At 42.6% G+C, this 19,973-nt stretch overlaps 1 long non-coding RNA gene across 1 annotated transcript; it reads right to left on the bottom strand.

Moving 5' to 3' along the window:
• Window positions 1-1,662: 1,662 nt before the first annotated feature.
• Window positions 1,663-8,709, bottom strand: LOC116353620 (uncharacterized). The gene is made up of 3 exons (XR_004203105.1): window positions 6,978-8,709; window positions 4,737-4,804; window positions 1,663-3,229 (listed from the first exon to the last, which is right to left on the bottom strand). It is a non-coding gene; the product is annotated as an uncharacterized LOC116353620 (long non-coding RNA).
• Between the last annotated feature and the right edge of the window lie 11,264 nt (window positions 8,710-19,973).

The following is a 19,973-nucleotide window of genomic DNA, read 5'->3' as shown; positions in this document are numbered from 1 at the left end:
ATGTCAGGCGATGATTATGCTCCCTCATGCGGGATGGGGAGTCACTAGAGGTTTTAACAAAAGACTCCACTATGCAAGTAACCATTTCATTAGAATGTTAATGTCACTGCAAAAACTGTTGATAGTTGGTAAATTCGCTCTGGCTATGTACCCCGATTTCAGAGCACTCGTCTGAGTATGCCAGAGTCCATAATAACTGACACATTTCCGAACGTTCAACACCTGTTGAATATGGCCAGTAAATGTGGCCTGTAAACGGTGGCAACAAAGCGTAATTAAATTGATGCCAGCAGCGCCGTTGCAGTCACCAACGCTCTGGATAGCATAAAAGCAACCTAACCAGCTCTGCTAGGGTGAGTAAAATGGTCAGAGTGAACTGTTCTCTCATTTGTGTCTGGAAGTAGCTAGCAAGCTAGCCAACGTTAGCCAGTTAGCTTGGGTACTTGACTGCTGTTAGGACAGAACACTCGGATCAACCCTTCAAGAGATGGATGGGGCTAAAACTTAAGAGGGTGTGATTGATGCAGAGTGGACAAAGAAGAGTTCTCCAGTAGTACCAAAACATTCAAAGGCCATTTTCTCAAAAGTGAGGTTAGAAGTTTTTTAACTTTCAAAGCAAAATTACTTTCCCATTGTTCCTCAACTGTAGTGTATGATATACCATTTTCTATATCTGAATCTCTACTTTTATCCAATTTAAAAAAACACCCTTTCAAATGTTGCTACACAAGACGGAATCGAGCCGGTCGGTCACAAATGTATGTCCGGGACACTCCAATTAATATGATATGTATTAATTTGTGGTTGTCCATCCTCCATTCTGTATGGTATGTTAGAAATTACAATTAATATGTTATGTTATGAATTGCAATTTGTACAATATGTTAAGAATTATCAAAACATATGATATGTTACTAATCCCAATTTGTTGTGGCTAATGTTGATGAATAGATACATGAGAAACGAGACCAAGTTGAGACTCTGGACAAGGCGGATAAGGTATAGTAAAGGCCGTTTATTCAAGAGTAATGATATCTGGCAAAGCGTGCTGCACGGCCCCGTTCGTCTAGCTCTTAGGGAACTATCGGAAGAAGAGGGCTGAAACATGATGTGCAGTTCATTTTATACATTGAAATGACGTAGGTAGATTCTGGTAGTCCTGGCTTCTGGTAGGTTGCTTGTAGGTGATAGACAGTCCCCTCCAGCCTGGTGTCAGTATCCCATTGGTTCTCGACAGAGTTCTTTGTCTTTGGAGCCAATCCCGAAGGGGGTTTGAGTGTGTGTGTGTTTAGGAGTTTCAGTGTGTATGTTATCTTAGTCAGCCACCTGTGCGGGGGGTTTCCAGTGCGGTTAGTATCTACTGGAGAACAGGGAGAGGGGGGAGGTTATGACACAGAGTGCAAGCTATAATTGCATGGTTAGGCCACAGGCAGACAACAGCAGTGAATGCGTTATTACATGTGTTAATATGTTATTACACTAACGATAGCTAGGTGGCTAATACTAATGTTAGCTAGGCTAGGGGATAGGACTCAAGGTTAGGGCAAAGGTAAAGGTTAGAAGTTAGGTTAAAGGATTAAGGTTAGGGTTAAGGGAAGGGTTAGCTAACATGCTAAGTAAACTCAGCAAAAAAAAATAAACGTCCTCTCACACGTCCTCTCACCTCTAACCGCATTTATTTTCAGCAAACTTAACATGTGTAAATATTTGTATGAACATAACCAGATTCAACAACTGAGACATAAACTGAACAAGTTCCACAGACATGTGACTAACAGAAATTGAATAATGTGTCCCTGAACAAAGGGGGGGTCAAAATCAAAAGTAACAGTCAGTATCTGGTGTGGCCACCAGCTGCATTAAGTACTGCAGTGCATCTCCTCCTCATGGACTGCATCAGATTTGGCAGTTCTTGCTGTGAGATGTTACCCCACTCTTCCACCAAGGCACCTGCAAGTTCCCAGACATTTCTGGGGGGCTGTCCATCCTGTCTCCCTGTAGCACTGTCTTCGGCGTCTCACAGTTTAGATATTTCAATTTATTGCCCTGGCCACATCTGCAGTCCTTATGCCTCCTTGCAGCATGCCACGTTCACGCAGATGAGCAGGAAGCCTGGGCATCTTTCTTTTGGTGTTTTTCAGAGTCAGTAGAAAGGCCTCTTTAGTGTCCTAAGTTTTCATAACTGTGACCTTAATTGCATACCGTCTGTAAGCTGTTAGTGTATTAACGACCATTCTACAGGTGCATGCTCATTAATTGTTTATGGTTCATTGAACAAGCATGGGAAACAGTGTTTAAACCCTTTACAATGAAGATATGAAGTTATTTGGATTTTGATTAATTATCTTTGAAAGACAGGGTCCTGAAAAGGGGACGTTTCTTTTTTTGCTGAGTTTAGTTGCAAAGTAGCTTCTATTTAGCTAAAATGCTAAAGTTGTCTGTGATGAGATTCGATCACGCAATCTTTGGGCTGCTTATACGCCACCAAACCACCCAACTTTTGTTTTTGCCTTAAGTAACCTTCTGTCTCATGTAACCATACTAATTTGAGTGTGCCGGATTTATATTTACTATGTTACATCTAGCCTATGAGACCAGGCTGGTGTTAGTGCACTGGAGTGGAGTTGAGCAGCGGTGCTCGGAGGTATGTTGGCCCCTCTGTTAAGCTCCTGGATGTTAAAGCCAGACAGTCCAGGGTTCTGGGGGCAGCACAGTGGGGCATCCATGTCAAACGCAAAGAGCCACAGTGGTGGCCCAGTAGTGCTGGAACACAGCAAGCATGTAAACACTTTGGATGGAGCTGGTCTCTTCGATTGACTTCATATTCTTCTTCCCATTCACTCTTCACTGGATTAATGTTACGCCTGGGGTCCTTTCAAACACTAGAGCAGTGGTCACCAACCTTTTCGGAGTCAAGATCACTTTCTGATTCAAAATGCAAACTGAGATCTACTGCTCAGATTTTCGGGTCTAACCCAAAAACAAAACAGCTAAATTCCCTGACATTTGCCATGGGCCAAAGAAAAATTATTATTATTGCTAATCTCATGCTATTCTACACACCCTGCCATATGAGACAGAGAACATTTTGTCGTTGCACATTTTGCCATGAGGCTGAGATTTTGTTTTTGCCTTATTAGAGAAAATTTCCAGTGGGTGGGGATCCCCTCTATGTCAACAGCAAGTGTAGTCTCTTTAACCAGCCATCTGAGAATTAAAGCATGGCCATCTGGGGAAAGAGCATGAGAAGGGAAAGAGCAATGAGTAATAATTCATTGAATTTGTAAAGCATTTCTCTCACACCCAAGGCAGTGGTCTTGCATCAATAGAGTGTTTGCATCAGGGCATATTGTTGTTAGTAAGGTTGGGGGTCTTCTGTACAGCTGCAGTCAAAACACAGGAGCATACTGTAACTTGTGCACTGAGTGTACAAAACATTAGGAACCTCCTGCTCTTTTCATAACATAGCTTTCACCTGGATTTACCTGGTCAGTCTATGATCCCTTGTTGATGTCCCTTTTCGGGGACTAAATCCACTTCAATCAGTGTAGATGAAGGGAAGGCGACAGGTTAAAGGAGGATCTTTAAGCTTTGAGACATTTGAGACATGGATTGTTTGTGTGCCATTCAGAGGGTGAATGGACAAGACAAAATATTTTAGTTCCTTTGAACAGGGTATAGTAGCAGATGCTAGGCGCACTAGTTTTAGTGTGTCAAGAATTGCAACGATGCTGGGTTTTCAAGCTAAACAGTTTCCCGTGTGTATCAAGAATAGCCCACCACGCAAAGGATATCAGGCCAACTTGACACAATTGTGGGAAGCATTGGAGTCAACATGGGCCAGCATCCCTGTGGAATGCTGTCGACACCTTGTAGTCCATGCCCCAATGAATTGAGGCTGTTCTGAGGGCAAAAGGGGGTACAACTCAATATTAGGAAGGTGTTCCTAATGTTTTGTACACTCAGTGAGTAACTTCAGGCTAGGGCAAGTGTACACTTGCGTAACGAAAGGCATTGACCCGATATCTGAGGAAAGTGCTTCAGCTTTGTTTTCACTAATTGTTCTAAATGCTGATGGGGATGGATAGGTTTCCCCTGAAATGGACAGTCTATTCATCTAGTCCAGTCCTCTCATCAACTAAGAGACTGGTTGCAAGGATCATTGAGCACAATTGGTGCTTCACAAAGTGATTGGACCAATGGCTTTGTCTGGGTTGTCTTGGCAGCAGGAAGAAAAGGCACCAAAAAACAAAGCCAACAAAAAACATGTGTTCACTTGTGATTTGTTATGAAAGACAGTGACCTGGATGAGCAATAAATATCACCATCAATGCCAAAATCAGTTATTCAGCCAAAACATTGATGTTCCCCTGTGAAGATATTAGTATTTGAGCTCACAGAGTGAGTAGTTCCTCTCTTGTCTGATACTGGGCCCCATTCCATCATACAAAAGCATCACTCTAGTACAAATGTTTTATATTTCTCCAATTGCACATTGGCACATTGACACCTAAAAATAAGTTTGAAATAAACCTCTTCATTTTGAACAGATTGAAATGATTAGCAACAATAACAGCCTAAGTTTAACTCAAAATGAGAGATATGACAAAAATGCAACCGGTTTACTTAACTCATTTGATTGTTGTTGCAGTACAAGGGGAGGCATGGAATAGACAGGGGAGTTTGTTTTATTGGATAAAGAAATATTAAATAAAGTCTGTGGTTTCGGGCCCCACCTCCACTTCCTGTGGTCTCTGTGTCCCCTACTGCTGATCCAGCCAGTCCAAGAGCGTACAACAGTGTCCTGAAAGGGGGAAAAATCATTGCTACAGTTATATAGTGAACATACCCTATACTAAACTTGTATACAGTACATGTAGAAGTAAATGGAGTTCAGCCAAAGGTAGGGCATAGAAATAATCACAACAATACATCAGAGACCACAGTCCAATAAATGTATGTTAACCTAACCAAGGAAGTGGGGAAGTGGAATTGGTTCCTTCACTGAACCTGCCAACACAAATAAATCAAGAATCCTGTCATGACAAGATTTCTGTTAAGCAGTCAAAGTGGTGTAGATTCCGTGGCCAGCAGAGGGATAATTAGAGTATGTGCATTGCCAAAAGTCCACAGAGAGGGAGATATACAAACACAGGCCCACAGCTCAGTACACAGCTGCAACCAGGCAGACAGCCAGCACAGTCAGCGCATCACTCATCTTCCATACACAAACCACCCTCTTAATGGAACCACTGAATAGACTTGTTATCCTCTCTCACAGTGGTGCAAGCACAGACTCCTTCAGGAGTCAGCATTCTAGTGGTAGAGGAAGAGACACTGCAGCTGCAGTGTTCAGGGAGGTGCTTTGCGTTCTGGATAGGACCCAAAATCCCATGAAAAGCAAGAACCTGCAGAGATGTGCAATAGATCCTCACCTTCTACAGTTCCATCCCAACTGTGCAACATTAGAGGTCAAAGCATAGATACAATTTTTTTTGTCAGGATTAGTAATAGGCCGTCATTGTAAATAAGAATTTGTTCTTAACTGACTTGCCTAGTTAAATAAAGGTTAAATAAAACAAATGTATAGTAATGTGCTCAGGAGCTGTGCAGGCATTGGATTTGTTTGCCATTTTATTGCTTTCTAGAATCATTTCCATGTACTGTGTTGCACATTTTCTTGTCAGTTAATATTTAAAATAAGTTAATATATTTGAGGAATTGTGCTATTATCATCATCTTGCATTAAGTTCAATTGCCTTTTTGGAGATTTGTACGGTCTTACTTGACATCTCATTTCCCTGTTTTACACATCTTGGAAGCACTTTGCAAAGACGAAATGCTCAATTGCTCAGAAATATACGAGTGGGTGTAGAAGCCGAATATGCAAGTCATTTGGCACAGGATAACCTTTCTCCTCCCAGACTGGTTTTTGTTACAGTGCCAGCGCCAGACATATATCACTCCTGTCAAATGTCAGATGTGTCCTTGGATTTCATTAAGGCAGCATTTGAGGTCTAGGGAGACTTTTCAGCACAGGGAGTCAATGACGTGTTTCCAATGCTTATGTCAAATGTGCTGTCCTCTTATGTGCTGTCTCTTATGTCCATTCTTTGGTGCCAGTGGGCTCTCCATCTTTTACTCCTCATAATGCAAAAGGCAGACATATTCAGAGCAAAATACTATTCTTTTTTTTTTGTTGCAGGAAAACCTACTGTTCGGGCATGTATCCATTTCATTGCATTTGAAAGAGAGGGCTTTATATAACAGGGTTTGATCCAGGGACGGCACGAATAATGTTAGTCTACCCATTGGTTGGATGAGCATCTGCTGAAAATATATTCTGTAGAAGATCTAAAAGCATGTCTAATGTAAACATGTTCATCATGTTCAGGAGAGTGGAGCAGACATGAGTCTATCCAGTATCACGGGTGCTTTGCCTGTCTGTCTGCTCACTGTTGAGACGTCTGTGAGGTGGATGCACATATTCAGGAGGAATAAGAGCCTGTTAAAACCCTATCTAGAGATAGGAGAGCTGCCTCTGGTTTTGTTTTTCTGCCCTAAGCCTCAGTGGGAGGCTCGCTGTGTGACTTCCCAAAGTTCCTCCTCAAGGCAAAATGGAAATCAAACTTGACTAAGTGCAACCGGGAAACACAAATTGATGCACAGTAAAGCAAGTCAATGAAATGTGATTCTCATTCTTATCACAGGGAAGAGGTGCATGCAGAGGCGCTGTACTCTAAATCTGGCCATTACTAATAGGACTGCCAGACCATATAACATTATTCACCATGTCTCTCTCTCTCTAGCATTTGTTATCTATCTCAATCTGCAGCAGTTGGAAACTGAATGCACTTTGGCATCTCCTCCTCCTGTACACAAATAAGGTTATCACTGGCCATTTCTGTATAGTGTTACCCTCGGGCTTTGACTTTAAGTGCTGTGTTAGCGTGCGGTGCTCATACGGGGAGCCTCACCTTCTTTGAGCTGTGTCATATGTGTTCCATAGCTGCTGCTGAGATTTTCTTAAGCTATGCCTTCCACGTGAGCCAGTGCTCTGCACACCGCTATCACAGTCAAGATCCACCAAGGTGCAATATTCTGTTCCATCGTGGCCTTGCTCCAAACAGGACTATGATGAAGCCGTTGAATTTAAAAAAATGACTTCTCAGGACCTGGGACTTGTAATAAGAGCCCTTTGGGGTAGAGAAAAATGGAGGATCAATCAAGATCACATATTACACACTGAAATGGCTGAGAGCCAGTGTGATCATTTTATATGTGCATTTCAGCTCATCTAAAGTCTCAGAATGAGAGACTGAGGTAATGGACCTCTGATCAATGGAGAAAAAGAGATGCAATTAATGGAATGGAGAGTGGTTGCTATGTGGTGTGAGGCAGCTCCGCGACAGTTCTCGGCTCTCGGATCACCCATCTTTGGTGGTGGCTCTGGTGCGGGGTCGAAGAACCCACTCCTCCTGCGGATCTAGCCATGGACCCAGGCTGGATGCCGTGTCTGGACTGGGCATCGGCGTAGAGGAGGGCTCCTGCCATGGAGCTGGAGGTTTCATACCGTTGACTGTCGCAGGAGGTTCCGGACCGTGAAACGTCGCCGGAGGCTCCGGACTGGGCACTGTCGCCGGAAGCACTGTCGCCGGAAGCTCCGGACTGGGGATCTTCGCAGGAAGCCTGGTGGGTGGGGCCGACACTGGTGGTACCGGGCTGGTGACATGCACCTCAGGGCGAGTGCGGGGAGCAGGCACAGGACGTACTGGACTGGGGAGGCGCACTGGAGTCCTGATGCGTGGGGCCAGTACAGGTGGCACTGGACTAGTGACACGCACTTCAGGGCGAGTGTGGGGAGGAGGCACAGGACGCACCTGACTGGGAAGACTCACTTGAGGGAGAGTGCAAGGAGCAGCACAGGACGTACTGGGCTGTGGAGACGTACTGGAGACCTGGTGAGTATAGCGGCATCAATGGTACTGGTTCGATGACACACCTCACCCAGCAAGTGCGAGGAGCTGGCACAGGACGTACTGGGCTGGGAAGGCGTACTGGAGACCTGGTGCGCATATCCGGCATCACTTGTACCGGAACTTTAACATACTTCTCAGGATGAGTACGGAGAGCTGACTCAGGTGGCTTTAAATTGATAACACGCTCCTTAGGGCAAATGTATGTCGTGCATCATCCACCAATTCAATAACTCATTTCTCTCTCCTCCACATTCTCCCTCAACTCACTGACAGTCTCTGGTTCACTCCCCTCAACTTTCGCCGACCACTCCTCACTCAATCTGTCCCAATATTCCTCCTCGGTCTCTGACTCACCCCTTGGCATTGCCGATCACTTCGTGTGCCACCCCCAATTTTTTTTTAGAGGCTGCATCTTGGGCTTGCGTCGTGGCCGCGAACCCTGGCGTCGTCTCTGTTCTCCATTATCTCCTTCCGTCTGCTGTGACTCCTGCCAAGGGAGGATCTCCTGTCCTTCCATTATTTACTCCCAGGTCTAACTTATTTTCACCATTGTAGCACACTGCTTGCTCCTGGTGTGATGGGATATTCTGTCACGTTGTTCAAATTAATGATCGCACCAAGGCGCAGCGTACACATACTTTTAATGAATAAAGTGAAACTCAAGCAAATACAAAACAAATAAAGAATAAACTAACCGTGACGACAATGCAGTGCGAACAGGCAACTAAACATAAACAATATCCCATAACACACAGGTGGGAAAAATGCTATTTAAGTATGATCCCCAATTAGAGACAACGATAACCAGCTAACCTCTAATTGGGAATCATACAAATCACCAACATAGAAAATGAACCTAGAACCCCACATAGAAAAAATAAACTAGAAGAACCCCCCAGAAAATAAAAGCTTTCTATGGTCAGGACGTGACAAGATTAAAAAGACCATAGAGCAACAGGTTCATTTGTAATGAATTACACAAAAAATACTATTAAAGTGCATTGTACTGTTTACTGCATGTGAGCCTACAGCACTACATGGACAGTTAATTCCCCATCACAATGCAATGTAACCAGTACTACAGGATATTCATAAAACATCAGTCTATGTTTGCCCTCTAGTGTAGCTTTGTGTTACCGTTGGGCAAGCCGGGGTGTTGTCAGAGGGGTTTATTAAAGGAAAAATTCACCCATTTTGAATGTTGAAGCGATGTTCTATCAATTCCCGGGGTTATTTAATGTTTCCACGTGTACCTGAGGTATTCACCATTCAAACAGGCAGAAAATGATCACATGATGATCTGATCACATGATGCAAAACTTGTCATACCGTCTGTTTTTCTGCCTGCTTGAATGGCGAATATCTCAGTGACACATGAAATGACTCCGGGAAATGATAGAACATCACTCAGATATGCGTAAATACAATATAACATTCAACATGAGTGAATATTTCCTTTAAGTAGACCAAAGCCAGCCGTTATTGCATTTGTGCTCATGGGAGTGCCATACGATTTAACCGAATATTACATATTTCCCCCACACACAGTAAAGTTAGTACATTTTAGGCAAATTTTATGATAAGCCAAACTGACATCTTTACAATAACTACATTATTAGAAAAACAACTTTGTTTGAGGTCTGTGCTAGTTCTCAAAGCGAATGAAGCAGTCATCTCTGCCTGCAGATTGCTAGGCAGGGGGAAGCATGTGCTGTTTGCTAGCTCGAACTTTGCTTCCCGTGAAACAGAAAAGGACAAAGTAATGAATGACAAAGATTTTCAATTAAATATGCTTTGTTACTGTAATCGTCATGTGTGTGTTCTTGTTCTTAATTTTGGTTGATGATAATTAACTAGACGATAAGTGAGCCTATAGCCATCCATTTAATGAAAACTGGATTGTTAGCTAACTACTAAGGAAAAATTCATCAACCTTGTAAATGGTATAATTGTGAAATCATTTGCCACTGCCACTCTTGGTAAATAAGTAATACAAGAACTAGCCAAAGAAATGTATTTTAAGTAATGTTCAGTTTGCGCCTAGTTAGTTCAATTAGCTTCACATTAGCTTCCTCTGCTCTGGGATTAGATCTAGCAAAGACATAGTAGTCAAAAACGACAGTTGGGTCACCTGCTACTGTGCTCTCTTCCATTGGCATACTGTTATGTCCAGCTCAACCCCTCCCTCTCACTCTCCCCTCTCTCTTTCTGCTTCTCTTTCTTCTCTCTCTGTCCAGTTAATGTCACCTATCCCGGCACTTACTGACACCTAACACAACACCTCCCACCTATCCTCTGTCCATGGATGTCCATGGACGTTGAAAGTAGTTGAAACGGACGGACCAAATCTGAACAAATCATAGACGTCTATGTTTCACAAGCTTGGACAGCACAGTACAGTAGAGCACAGAAGAGAACAGTACAGTACTACTATACAGTACAGTACAGTAGAGCACAGAGTACAGTAGAATGTACAGTATTGTACTGTACTGAACATAACTACTTTACTGTACTGAACTCTACTCTGCTCAACTGTGCTGGGCTGTACTGTTCTGTACTGTACTGTGATGTCCAAACTTGTGAAACATGGATGTCTATGATTGGTTAGAATTTGGTCTGGTCTGGACCAACAAAATGTGGTGTTGTTTAGGGGTGGAGCTTATTACAATACTCGCCGGTGTGTAGAATAATATTATGCAAAAGAAGGATATTGCATATTTCTACCTTTTGTGTACCTATTCAGGATACATCACCATGATATTCATATGCATAATTATGCATTTCTGTATCGTGCAGACCATGTTACGGGATGTAAATCCACTTCACCTACTGTGGTTTGATGGGGTAAACTTGGGGTCATGATAGGGGCTGCACCAAATGTTTGATGTATTATAATGATTGATTATGCTTATGTTGTATTAATAGAAGGGGGGTTATAAGACACCACCCCACTACATTTATAGGGTCCTAGAATACATATTAACAATATATACTGTATATGCATTGTAAGGTTTAATATTGTTCCACAGTTATTTTCTAGTCTCTGCCTCTTATAAAGAAACGGTCTGCGAGATGTGTGAGTTATTGCAGTCAAAACAGGGTGTCTGTGAGAAAGTGACTCAAGGCTAAAAGAGATGCATAGACACAGAACCCTGCAGGGGAGTGAAAGAGATAAGAGACTAGTCAGTTTTATCTGTCGGCCCCAGCCGCACTCAGGCTCTGTGTGTAGTTAATCCGACCCTCTCTGCCTAGTCAACACCATTTTACCTGCTGTTGTTGTGCTAGCTGATTAGCTGTTGTCTCACCTACTGTTTTAGCTAGCTCTCCCAATCAACAACTGTGATTACTGTATGCCTCGCTGTATGTCTCTCTCAAATGTCAATATGCCTTGTATACTGTTGTTCAGGTTAGTTACCATTGTTTTAGTTTACAATGGAGCCCCTAGTTCCACTCTTCATACCCCTGATACCTCCTTTGTCCCACCTCCCACACATGCAGTGACCTCACCCATTACAACCAGCATGTCCAGAGATACAACCTCTCTTATCATCACCCAGTGCCTGGGCTTATCTCCGCTGTACCCGCACCTCACCATACCCCTGTCGGCGCATTATGCCCTGAATATATTCTACCATGCCCAGAAATCTGCTCCTTTTAGTCTTTGTCCCCAACACTCTAGGCGACCAGTTTTGATAGCCTTTAGCCGCACCCTCATACTACTCCTCCTCTGTCCCGCGGGTGATGTGGAGGTAAACCCAGGCCCTGCATGTCCCCAGGCACCCTCATTTGTTGACTTCTGTGATCGAAAAAGCCTTGGTTTCATGCATGTCAACATCAGAAGCCTCCTCCCTAACTTTGTTTTACTCACTGCTTTAGCACACTCTGCTAACCCTGATTCCTTGCCGTGTCTGAATCCTGGCTCAGGAAGGCCACCAAAAATTCTGAGATTTCCATACCCAACTATAACATTTTCCGTCAAGATAGAACTGCCAAAGGGGGAGGAGTTGCAGTCTACTGCAGAGATAACCTGCAAAGTAATGTCATACTTTCCAGGTCCATACCAAAACAGTTCGAACTACTAATTTTTAAAATTACTCTCTCCAGAAATAAGTCTCTCACTGTTGCCGCCTGCTACCGACCCCCCTCAGCTCCCAGCTGTGCCCTGGACACCATTTGTGAATTGATCGCACCCCATCTAGCTTCAGAGTTTGTTCTGTTAGGTGACCTAAACTGGGATATGCTTAACACCTCAGCAGTCCTACAATCTAAGCTAGATGCCCTGAATCTCACACAAATCATCAAGGAACCCACCAGGTACAACCCTAAATCTGTAAACAAGGGCACCCTCATAGACGTCATCCTGACCAACTGGCCCTCCAAATACACCTCCGCTGTCTTCAACCAGGATCTCAGCGATCACTGCCTCATTGCCTGTATCCGCTACAGATCCGAAGTCAAACGACCACCCCTCATCACTGTCAAACGCTCCCTAAAACACTTCTGTGAGCAGGCCTTTCTAATCGATCTGGCCCGGGTATCCTGGAAGGATATTGACCTCATCCCGTCAGTTGAGGATGCCTGGTCATTCTTTAAAGGTAACTTCCTCACCATTTTAGATAAGCATGCTCCATTCAAAAAATGCAGAACTAAGAACAGATATAGCCCTTGGTTCACTCCAGACCTGACTGCCCTCGACCAGCACAAAAACATCCTGTGGCGGACTGCAATAGCATCGAATAGTCCCCGCAATATGCAACTGTTCAGGGAAATCAGGAACCAATACACGCAGTCAGTCAGGAAAGCAAAGGCCAGCTTATTCAGGCAGAAATTTGCATCCTGTAGCTCTAACTCCAAAAAGTTCTGGGACACTGTGAAGTCCATGGAGAACAAGAGCACCTCCTCCCAGCTGCCCACTGCACTGAGGCTAGGTAACACGGTCACCACCGATGAATCCATGATTATTGAAAACTTCAACAAGCATTTCTCAACGGCTGGCCATGCCTTCCTCCTGGCTACTCCCACCTCGGCCAACAGCCCCCCCCCCCCCCCCCGCAGCTACTCGCCCATGCCTCTCCAGGTTCTCCTTTACCCAAATCCAGATAGCAGATGTTCTGAAAGCGCTGCAAAACCTGGACCCGTACAGATCAGCTGGGCTTGACAATCTGGACCCTCTATTTCTGAAACTATCCGCCGCCATTGTCGCAACCCCTATTACCAGCCTGTTCAACCTCTCTTTCATATCGTCTGAGATCCCCAAGGATTGGAAAGCTGCCGCAGTCATCCCCCTCTTCAAAGGGGGAGACACCCTGGACCCAAACTGTTACAGACCTATATCCATCCTGCCCTGCCTATCTAAGGTCTTCGAAAGCCAAGTCAACAAACAGGTCACTGACCATCTCGAATCCCACTGTACCTTCTCCGCTGTGCAATCTGGTTTACGAGCCGGTCACGGGTGCACCTCAGCCACGCTCAAGGTACTAAACGATATCATAACCGCCATCTTCATCGAACTTGCCAAGGCTTTCGACTCTGTCAATCACCATATTCTTATCGGCAGACTCAGTAGCCTCGGTTTTTCTGATGACTGCCTTGCCTGGTTCACCAACTACTTTGCAGACAGAGTTCAGTGTGTCAAATCGGAGGGCATGCTGTCTGGTCCTCTGGCAGTCTCTATGGGGGTGCCACAGGGTTCAATTCTCGGGCCGACTCTTTTCTCTGTATATATATATATATCAATGATGTTGCTCTTGCTGCGGGCGATTCCCTGATCCACCTCTACGCAGACGACACCATTCTGTATACTTCCGGCCCGTCCTTGGACACTGTGCTATCTAACCTCCAAACGAGCTTCAATGCCATACAACACTCCTTCCGTGGCCTCCAACTGCTCTTAAACGCTAGTAAAACCAAATGCATGCTTTTCAACCGTTCGCTCCCTGCACCCGCACGCCCGACTAGCATCACCACCCTGGATGGTTCCGACCTAGAATATGTGGACATCTATAAGTACCTAGGTGTCTGGCTAGACTGTAAACTCTCCTTCCAGACTCATATCAAACATCTCCAATTTAAAATCAAATCTAGAGTCGGCTTTCTATTCCGCAACAAAGCCTCCTTCACTCATCCCGCCAAACTTACCCTAGTAAAACTGACTATCCTACCGATCTTCGACTTCGATGATGATGTCATCTACAAAATAGCTTCCAATACTCTACTCAGCAAACTGGATGCAGTTTATCACAGTGCCATCCGTTTTGTTACTAAAGCAACTTATACCACCCACCACTGCGACCTGTATGCTCTAGTTGGCTGGCCCTCGCTACATATTCGTCGCCAGACCCACTGGCTCCAGGTCATCTACAAGTCCATGCTAGGTAAAGCTCCGCCTTATCTCAGTTCACTGGTCACGATGGCAACACCCACCCATAGCACGCGCTCTAGCAGGTGTATCTCACTGATCATCCCTAAAGCCAACACCTCATTTGGCCGCCTTTCGTTCCAGTTCTCTGCTGCCTGTGACTGGAACGAATTGCAAAAATCGCTGAAGTTGGAGACTTATCTCCCTCACCAACTTCAAACATCTGCTATCTGAGCAGCTAACCGATCGCTGCAGCTGTACATAGTCTATCGGTAAATAGCCCACCCAATTTTACCTACCCCATCCCCATACTGTTTATATTTATTTACTTTTATGCTCTTTTGCACACCAATATCTCTACCTGTACATGACCATCTGATCATTTACCACTCCAGTGTTAATCTGCAAAATTTTAATTATTCGCCTACCTCCTCATGCCTTTTGCACACAATGTATATAGACTCTCTTTTTTTCTACTGTGTTATTGACTTGTTAATTGTTTACTCCATGTGTATCTCTGTGTTGTCTGTTCACACTGCTATGCTTTATCTTGGCCAGGTCGCAGTTGCAAATGAGAACTTGTTCTCAACTAGCCTACCTGATTAAATAAAGGTGAAAAAAAGACATACCACTATAAAGCAACTTGGGGAGTGGACATTTAACTGCTGAGCCCTTATAAAACACTTGAACTATTGAATCTCCTGCAAGTTTGTAAAACTGTATATGCTTGGTCTCATGAGTAGAAGATATTGACATCGGCAGTTACATCACTAGGGGTTGACTGCAAGCATATTAAAAGCAACTTGGACTTTTCCTATTTTGCAGAACTCAGGAGAGACATCAGATGTATGTGTGATGTTTGATCTTTGACTTCTGTCTACAGCTGTATTTCGATTCAAATGGTTATGATTTATAAGTGCACATTTTGAGTGTTCCTTATTTGTTAAGTAAATAACGGAGCCCAGAAAAGTGGAACCAACAGGTTCAATAACCAAAATATTGTTTTTCAAACTCAGTGTCATATTTTAGCAGACACCCCATTCTTTCTGCAGACATATTTGAATCTTTGTGGGAACGTTGTGGGAAAGAAATTTTTCTAATAACCAAAGAAGAACTTTAAGGGAACGTTGCTATTTGATAGGGAGAATCACATAGTTGTGAGAAAGTTCAATTACCTTTGTAAAATAACGTTATTTTGTTGGAATTTGATAACTTGTATATAACGTTCCCCACATAGTTGTAAATAAAACTATTCCCATAATGTTATGGGAAAGTTATTTGTCTAATAACCAAAGAGAACCTTTAGGGAACACGACTATTTTGGTAGGCAAAATCACATAGTTCTGAGAATGTTCAAATAACATGATTAATGCCAAAAGTGTGCAAAGCTGTCATCAAGGCAAAGGGTGACTATTTGAAGAATCTCAAATATAAAATGTATTTTGATTTGTTTAACACTTTTTTGGTTACTACATGAATCCATATGTGTTTTTTCATAGTTTTGATGTCTTCACTATTATTCTACAATGTAGAAAATAGTAAAAATAAAGAAAAACCCTTGAATGAGTAGGTGTTCTAAAACGTTTGACTGGTAGTGTACATTCCCACAACTTCCAAGGAACCAAATGTGCTAGATGGGTACTTTCGGAAATCCCAGACCTGGCTGGAATATTATGGGAGGCAACCCATCTGTCTAGAAAGACTATTATTAGAGATTATTAAGATGTCAATCTTCACTGTGTACTGATCCTCTTTGTAGTACATTTCTGGAGATGTCTTAGAGCAGGGCTGCCCAACCCGCTTCCTGGAGATCTACTGTCCTTTAGGTTTTCAGTCCAACCATAATTTAGCATATCTGATTCAGCTAGTTAAGGTCTTGTTTAACAGCTAATAAATAGAATCAGGTGTGTTATTTTAGGGTTGTACTGAAAACCCACAGGACGGTAGATCATTGCCGTAGTTATATGGAAAGAGGGATGGGTGGTCTGACTTCCTTCAGTAGACTATTGATATTCAATGGAGTGATAAAGACTAGTGTAATGTCGCCCTCCAGTGATAGGAAAATATAAACCGTCAAATCACCAATATTATTTGTAGACACATTGCAGGTTTGGTATTTTGGGCCTATGAGGCATGACATGAAGCCTTTCATCAAATCACATATCAATGTCTTGGAACATGTGACCTTGATGAAATATAAGAGAACATTTTGAACTTCCCCTTTGTAACAAGAAATATTTTAATATTTTAATGTTTATGTGGGCGTTGCCTAAAGTCAAATTAAAGCTACATCACAGATTATCCATTATATTGACCAGATAACCTAGTGGGCGCTCTAACAATGAAAATAATTATCTTCGAAAATGGAAAGCAGTCGGAGGGAGAAGCCCCTGACTGCAGTGTGCAGTTTGGGGCCGGGCTCAATGTGGGCGGAGTCAAACGCGTTTAACCCGAACCCTTCCCGTCTCCTTCAAAGATCACCGAAGTTGAGGTAAACGTTGAAGGTATCAACGTCAAAGAAAGCGAATCTTAATCAAACGTACATGGATAAAAATATAAACCATGGAAGTGAGACTGTCATTATGCATAATATACTTTGTCATATTCATGTTATACCAGTGCAGTGGTATATTTTTATATGACCAATTACCGCACCGATGTTAGCATAGCGTTAATTACCATCCATTTGCACGTGAGCTAGCTAATTGCTCACAATGAGGGAATCTTTATTTGTACAAATTTGCCTACATGAGCAGTAAGCCCAGGTTTGCATGTACAGTTATGTAATCGATTTATCGTTGATTTTATGTGTTTCTTCAATGTATGCCTTGTTGTGTTTGGCTGGCTCTAAATGTGTATCGTTGATGCCCTTAGTTACACATAACGAGTCTACACAGCCTACGCATAGTATTGTAACGACTCTGGGTTTATAAGCCCGGAAATCGACCCTGCCGCATGAGCATGCTTTTGCGGCACAGTCGATAGCGCGCCGGACCATAAGAGAAACTTCCAAACACATTTACGAAGAAAGCATACACATTGCTTTGAAACCGTGTCCAAGGAAATATTTTTGGCATGTGAGAAATGGTGTGTTTGCAGTCGAAAATAAATGTTCTGGTCCAGCAACACTCATACATGTTGTGAAGAATACTCGGGCTAATTCAGTTCCAACTCTGTTCAAAACTGTTATGCATGCTGGAGTATTAAAAAGCTTTTGAATTGTACTTTCTTTACTTTCACATAAACTGTGTTCACAGGAACATTGCTTGATTCTTCTCCCCTGGACCTTGGGGGACTTTTGGTGTGGATGATGTTCCTTTCAATTATTCCACTGAACTGTACCATTTCATTGAAATTCCTTTATTGATAATTGTACCTTGTTCACATCACAGGGCCTACCAAAGCAAGGTTTCTCAAACAACTGTGGGGTGTTTGTTTTGATGGTAAGATGCTATTCAGTATATGATATTAGTCCTAGTTTCTGTTATAACATGTGAAGAGTTATTATTATTTCTGTGCTTGCAGCATGCATAGCACACTGTTGTTATTGCTCATACTTTTTCTTATTTATTATTCTTGACACTTTATGGGACCAATTTCCTACAGTTTTTACACTACATACACAATTCATACATCAAAAACTCTAAAACAACAATCATTATTGTTGTTATTATAACTATCAAACTTAACAACCTACTCTTTCTTGACTTACAGTATGCTCTGTACCCTCCAATGGAAGCACAGTGTGATTTCACTGAGGTATGTATAAATTAGGAAATTCTTATCACTTGGGGATATAATGTTTTTTGGGGATCCGATTGTGTGATTTTCTTTTTCAAAGAAAAACATGCCGCAAATTAGGCGATGGTGGTGCCTAGTTCTCCTGCAGAACTTTCCCATGCAGTAAGTCTTGAACATTATAAAAACTTTTCATTTGCATCCTTAAAATCACTTCTTTCACTGTAGACAGACTGACCTGAATATATTTTCATATTGAAAGTATGTAATATATGTCATTCACTCACTAAGATCTGAAGAAGAGAGGTTGAAAGATCGAAAAAGGCGGCGAAAACAAAACACACTACAGGTAGATGTCATATGAAGAGTGGTATAGTCTTAAACCCATGTTTAAATACTTAACCCCCCCCCCCCCCCCCCCCCCCATCATATGATGAGTGGTATAGTCTTAAACCAATGTTTAAAGATTTAACCCCCCCCCCCCCCCCCAAGAAGTCACAGCAGGTCACATCAGCATCCAGCTCTGCAGGATCAGGTACGTTATAGGCTATTAGCTAAAGTAAGGTGCATTCTTGTACACACATCCCTAGAGGTTCCCTTACATTACGTAATGACCACAATCTGTTTTCTTTCTAGACGATACTGAAAACAAAATGCATGGCGAACTGGGAGCTGTGAACTGGGTATATAGTCTACTGTGTGTAATGCTGAAGGCTTGATGCATGGCAAGATGTACTAGTAGTGATGACTTGTTGAGTAGTTATAGATATCACTGAAAACCCCTTTAGTAATAGTAGATTTCGTTTGCATGGTGGTATTGTGAAAGTGGGGTGTAATTTGTCTTGATCACCCAATGAGGCACTACTCTTAATATACATTCTTCCTTTTTCTTCAAGGATACAGATGTTCTTCTAAGGGATACCCTAGAGACAGCAAGGTGATGCAAACACCAAACATTTAAAGGCACCGTTTCTCTCCCTAGTGTAATTGGGATGGATGAAAGACCGCATTAACCCTTAAAGAACTACGGTTGTATGATGGCCTGGATGAAGAGGAAAATATTCTCCTCAAGAAACCATTCATGTTACAGAGAGATGAGATGTTCTATGTGACAATAAGAAAATGACTCTCTTTGCCTCTTTTGAGGAGCAGGAGTGAAGCCATTTTTGAGGAGTGATCAAACATTGTTTTTGTCTGCTGTCTTAATTGTTAATTGTGTTATGTTTAGTAAAGATGCTGTAGAAGTACCCGAGTCTCTGATCTCTGTACTGGAGCTGTACAAAGCACATTCAGCTTGTCAGTATGTCTATTTGGTATATTCTGTCTCCATTCTCATGAGGAAAGTAAATAGCATTATAAATCAGGATAGGTAGTAACTGTGTGTGTGTGTGTGTGTGTGTGTGTGTATATATATGCTCAATGAAATAATATAATTACAAAGGTATAACATTTATCAACACAATTTTAACAGTACATGACATACATAACAAGTCTGTTCACTGCAACAGTATATGTAGCTTGTCTCAAATATAGCATGAAGCAAAAAGTTACAACACATCTGCTGGTACTTTATATGATATTTCATAAGATCTTCAAAATGAAATCTATTTGTATTCAACGTGTGGCTTGCGCAAACATGTGTGTTTGGATTCAGTGTATGACTGTCAAACCTCAGACAAAAACAAGTGGGCGGGGTCGAACGTTGAGCCCGGCCCCGGATTGCACACTGCAGTCATGTTTTTATTTTTTTATTTTAATTTGACTAGGTATTGGAGTTTCTTAGACTCCTTTATGGGCTAGTTTCTACAGCCACACATTAAGTTCCAATGGCATAGAGATTCTCCATCGAGCATGTTTTCTAGTCCAGTAGTATTCATTTGAGTCTGGAAAACCAGCCC

Source organism: Oncorhynchus kisutch, linkage group LG15, assembly GCF_002021735.2.
Source record: "Oncorhynchus kisutch isolate 150728-3 linkage group LG15, Okis_V2, whole genome shotgun sequence".
NCBI lineage: Eukaryota > Metazoa > Chordata > Actinopteri > Salmoniformes > Salmonidae > Oncorhynchus > Oncorhynchus kisutch.
This window is presented reverse-complemented; position numbering and strand designations above follow the sequence as displayed.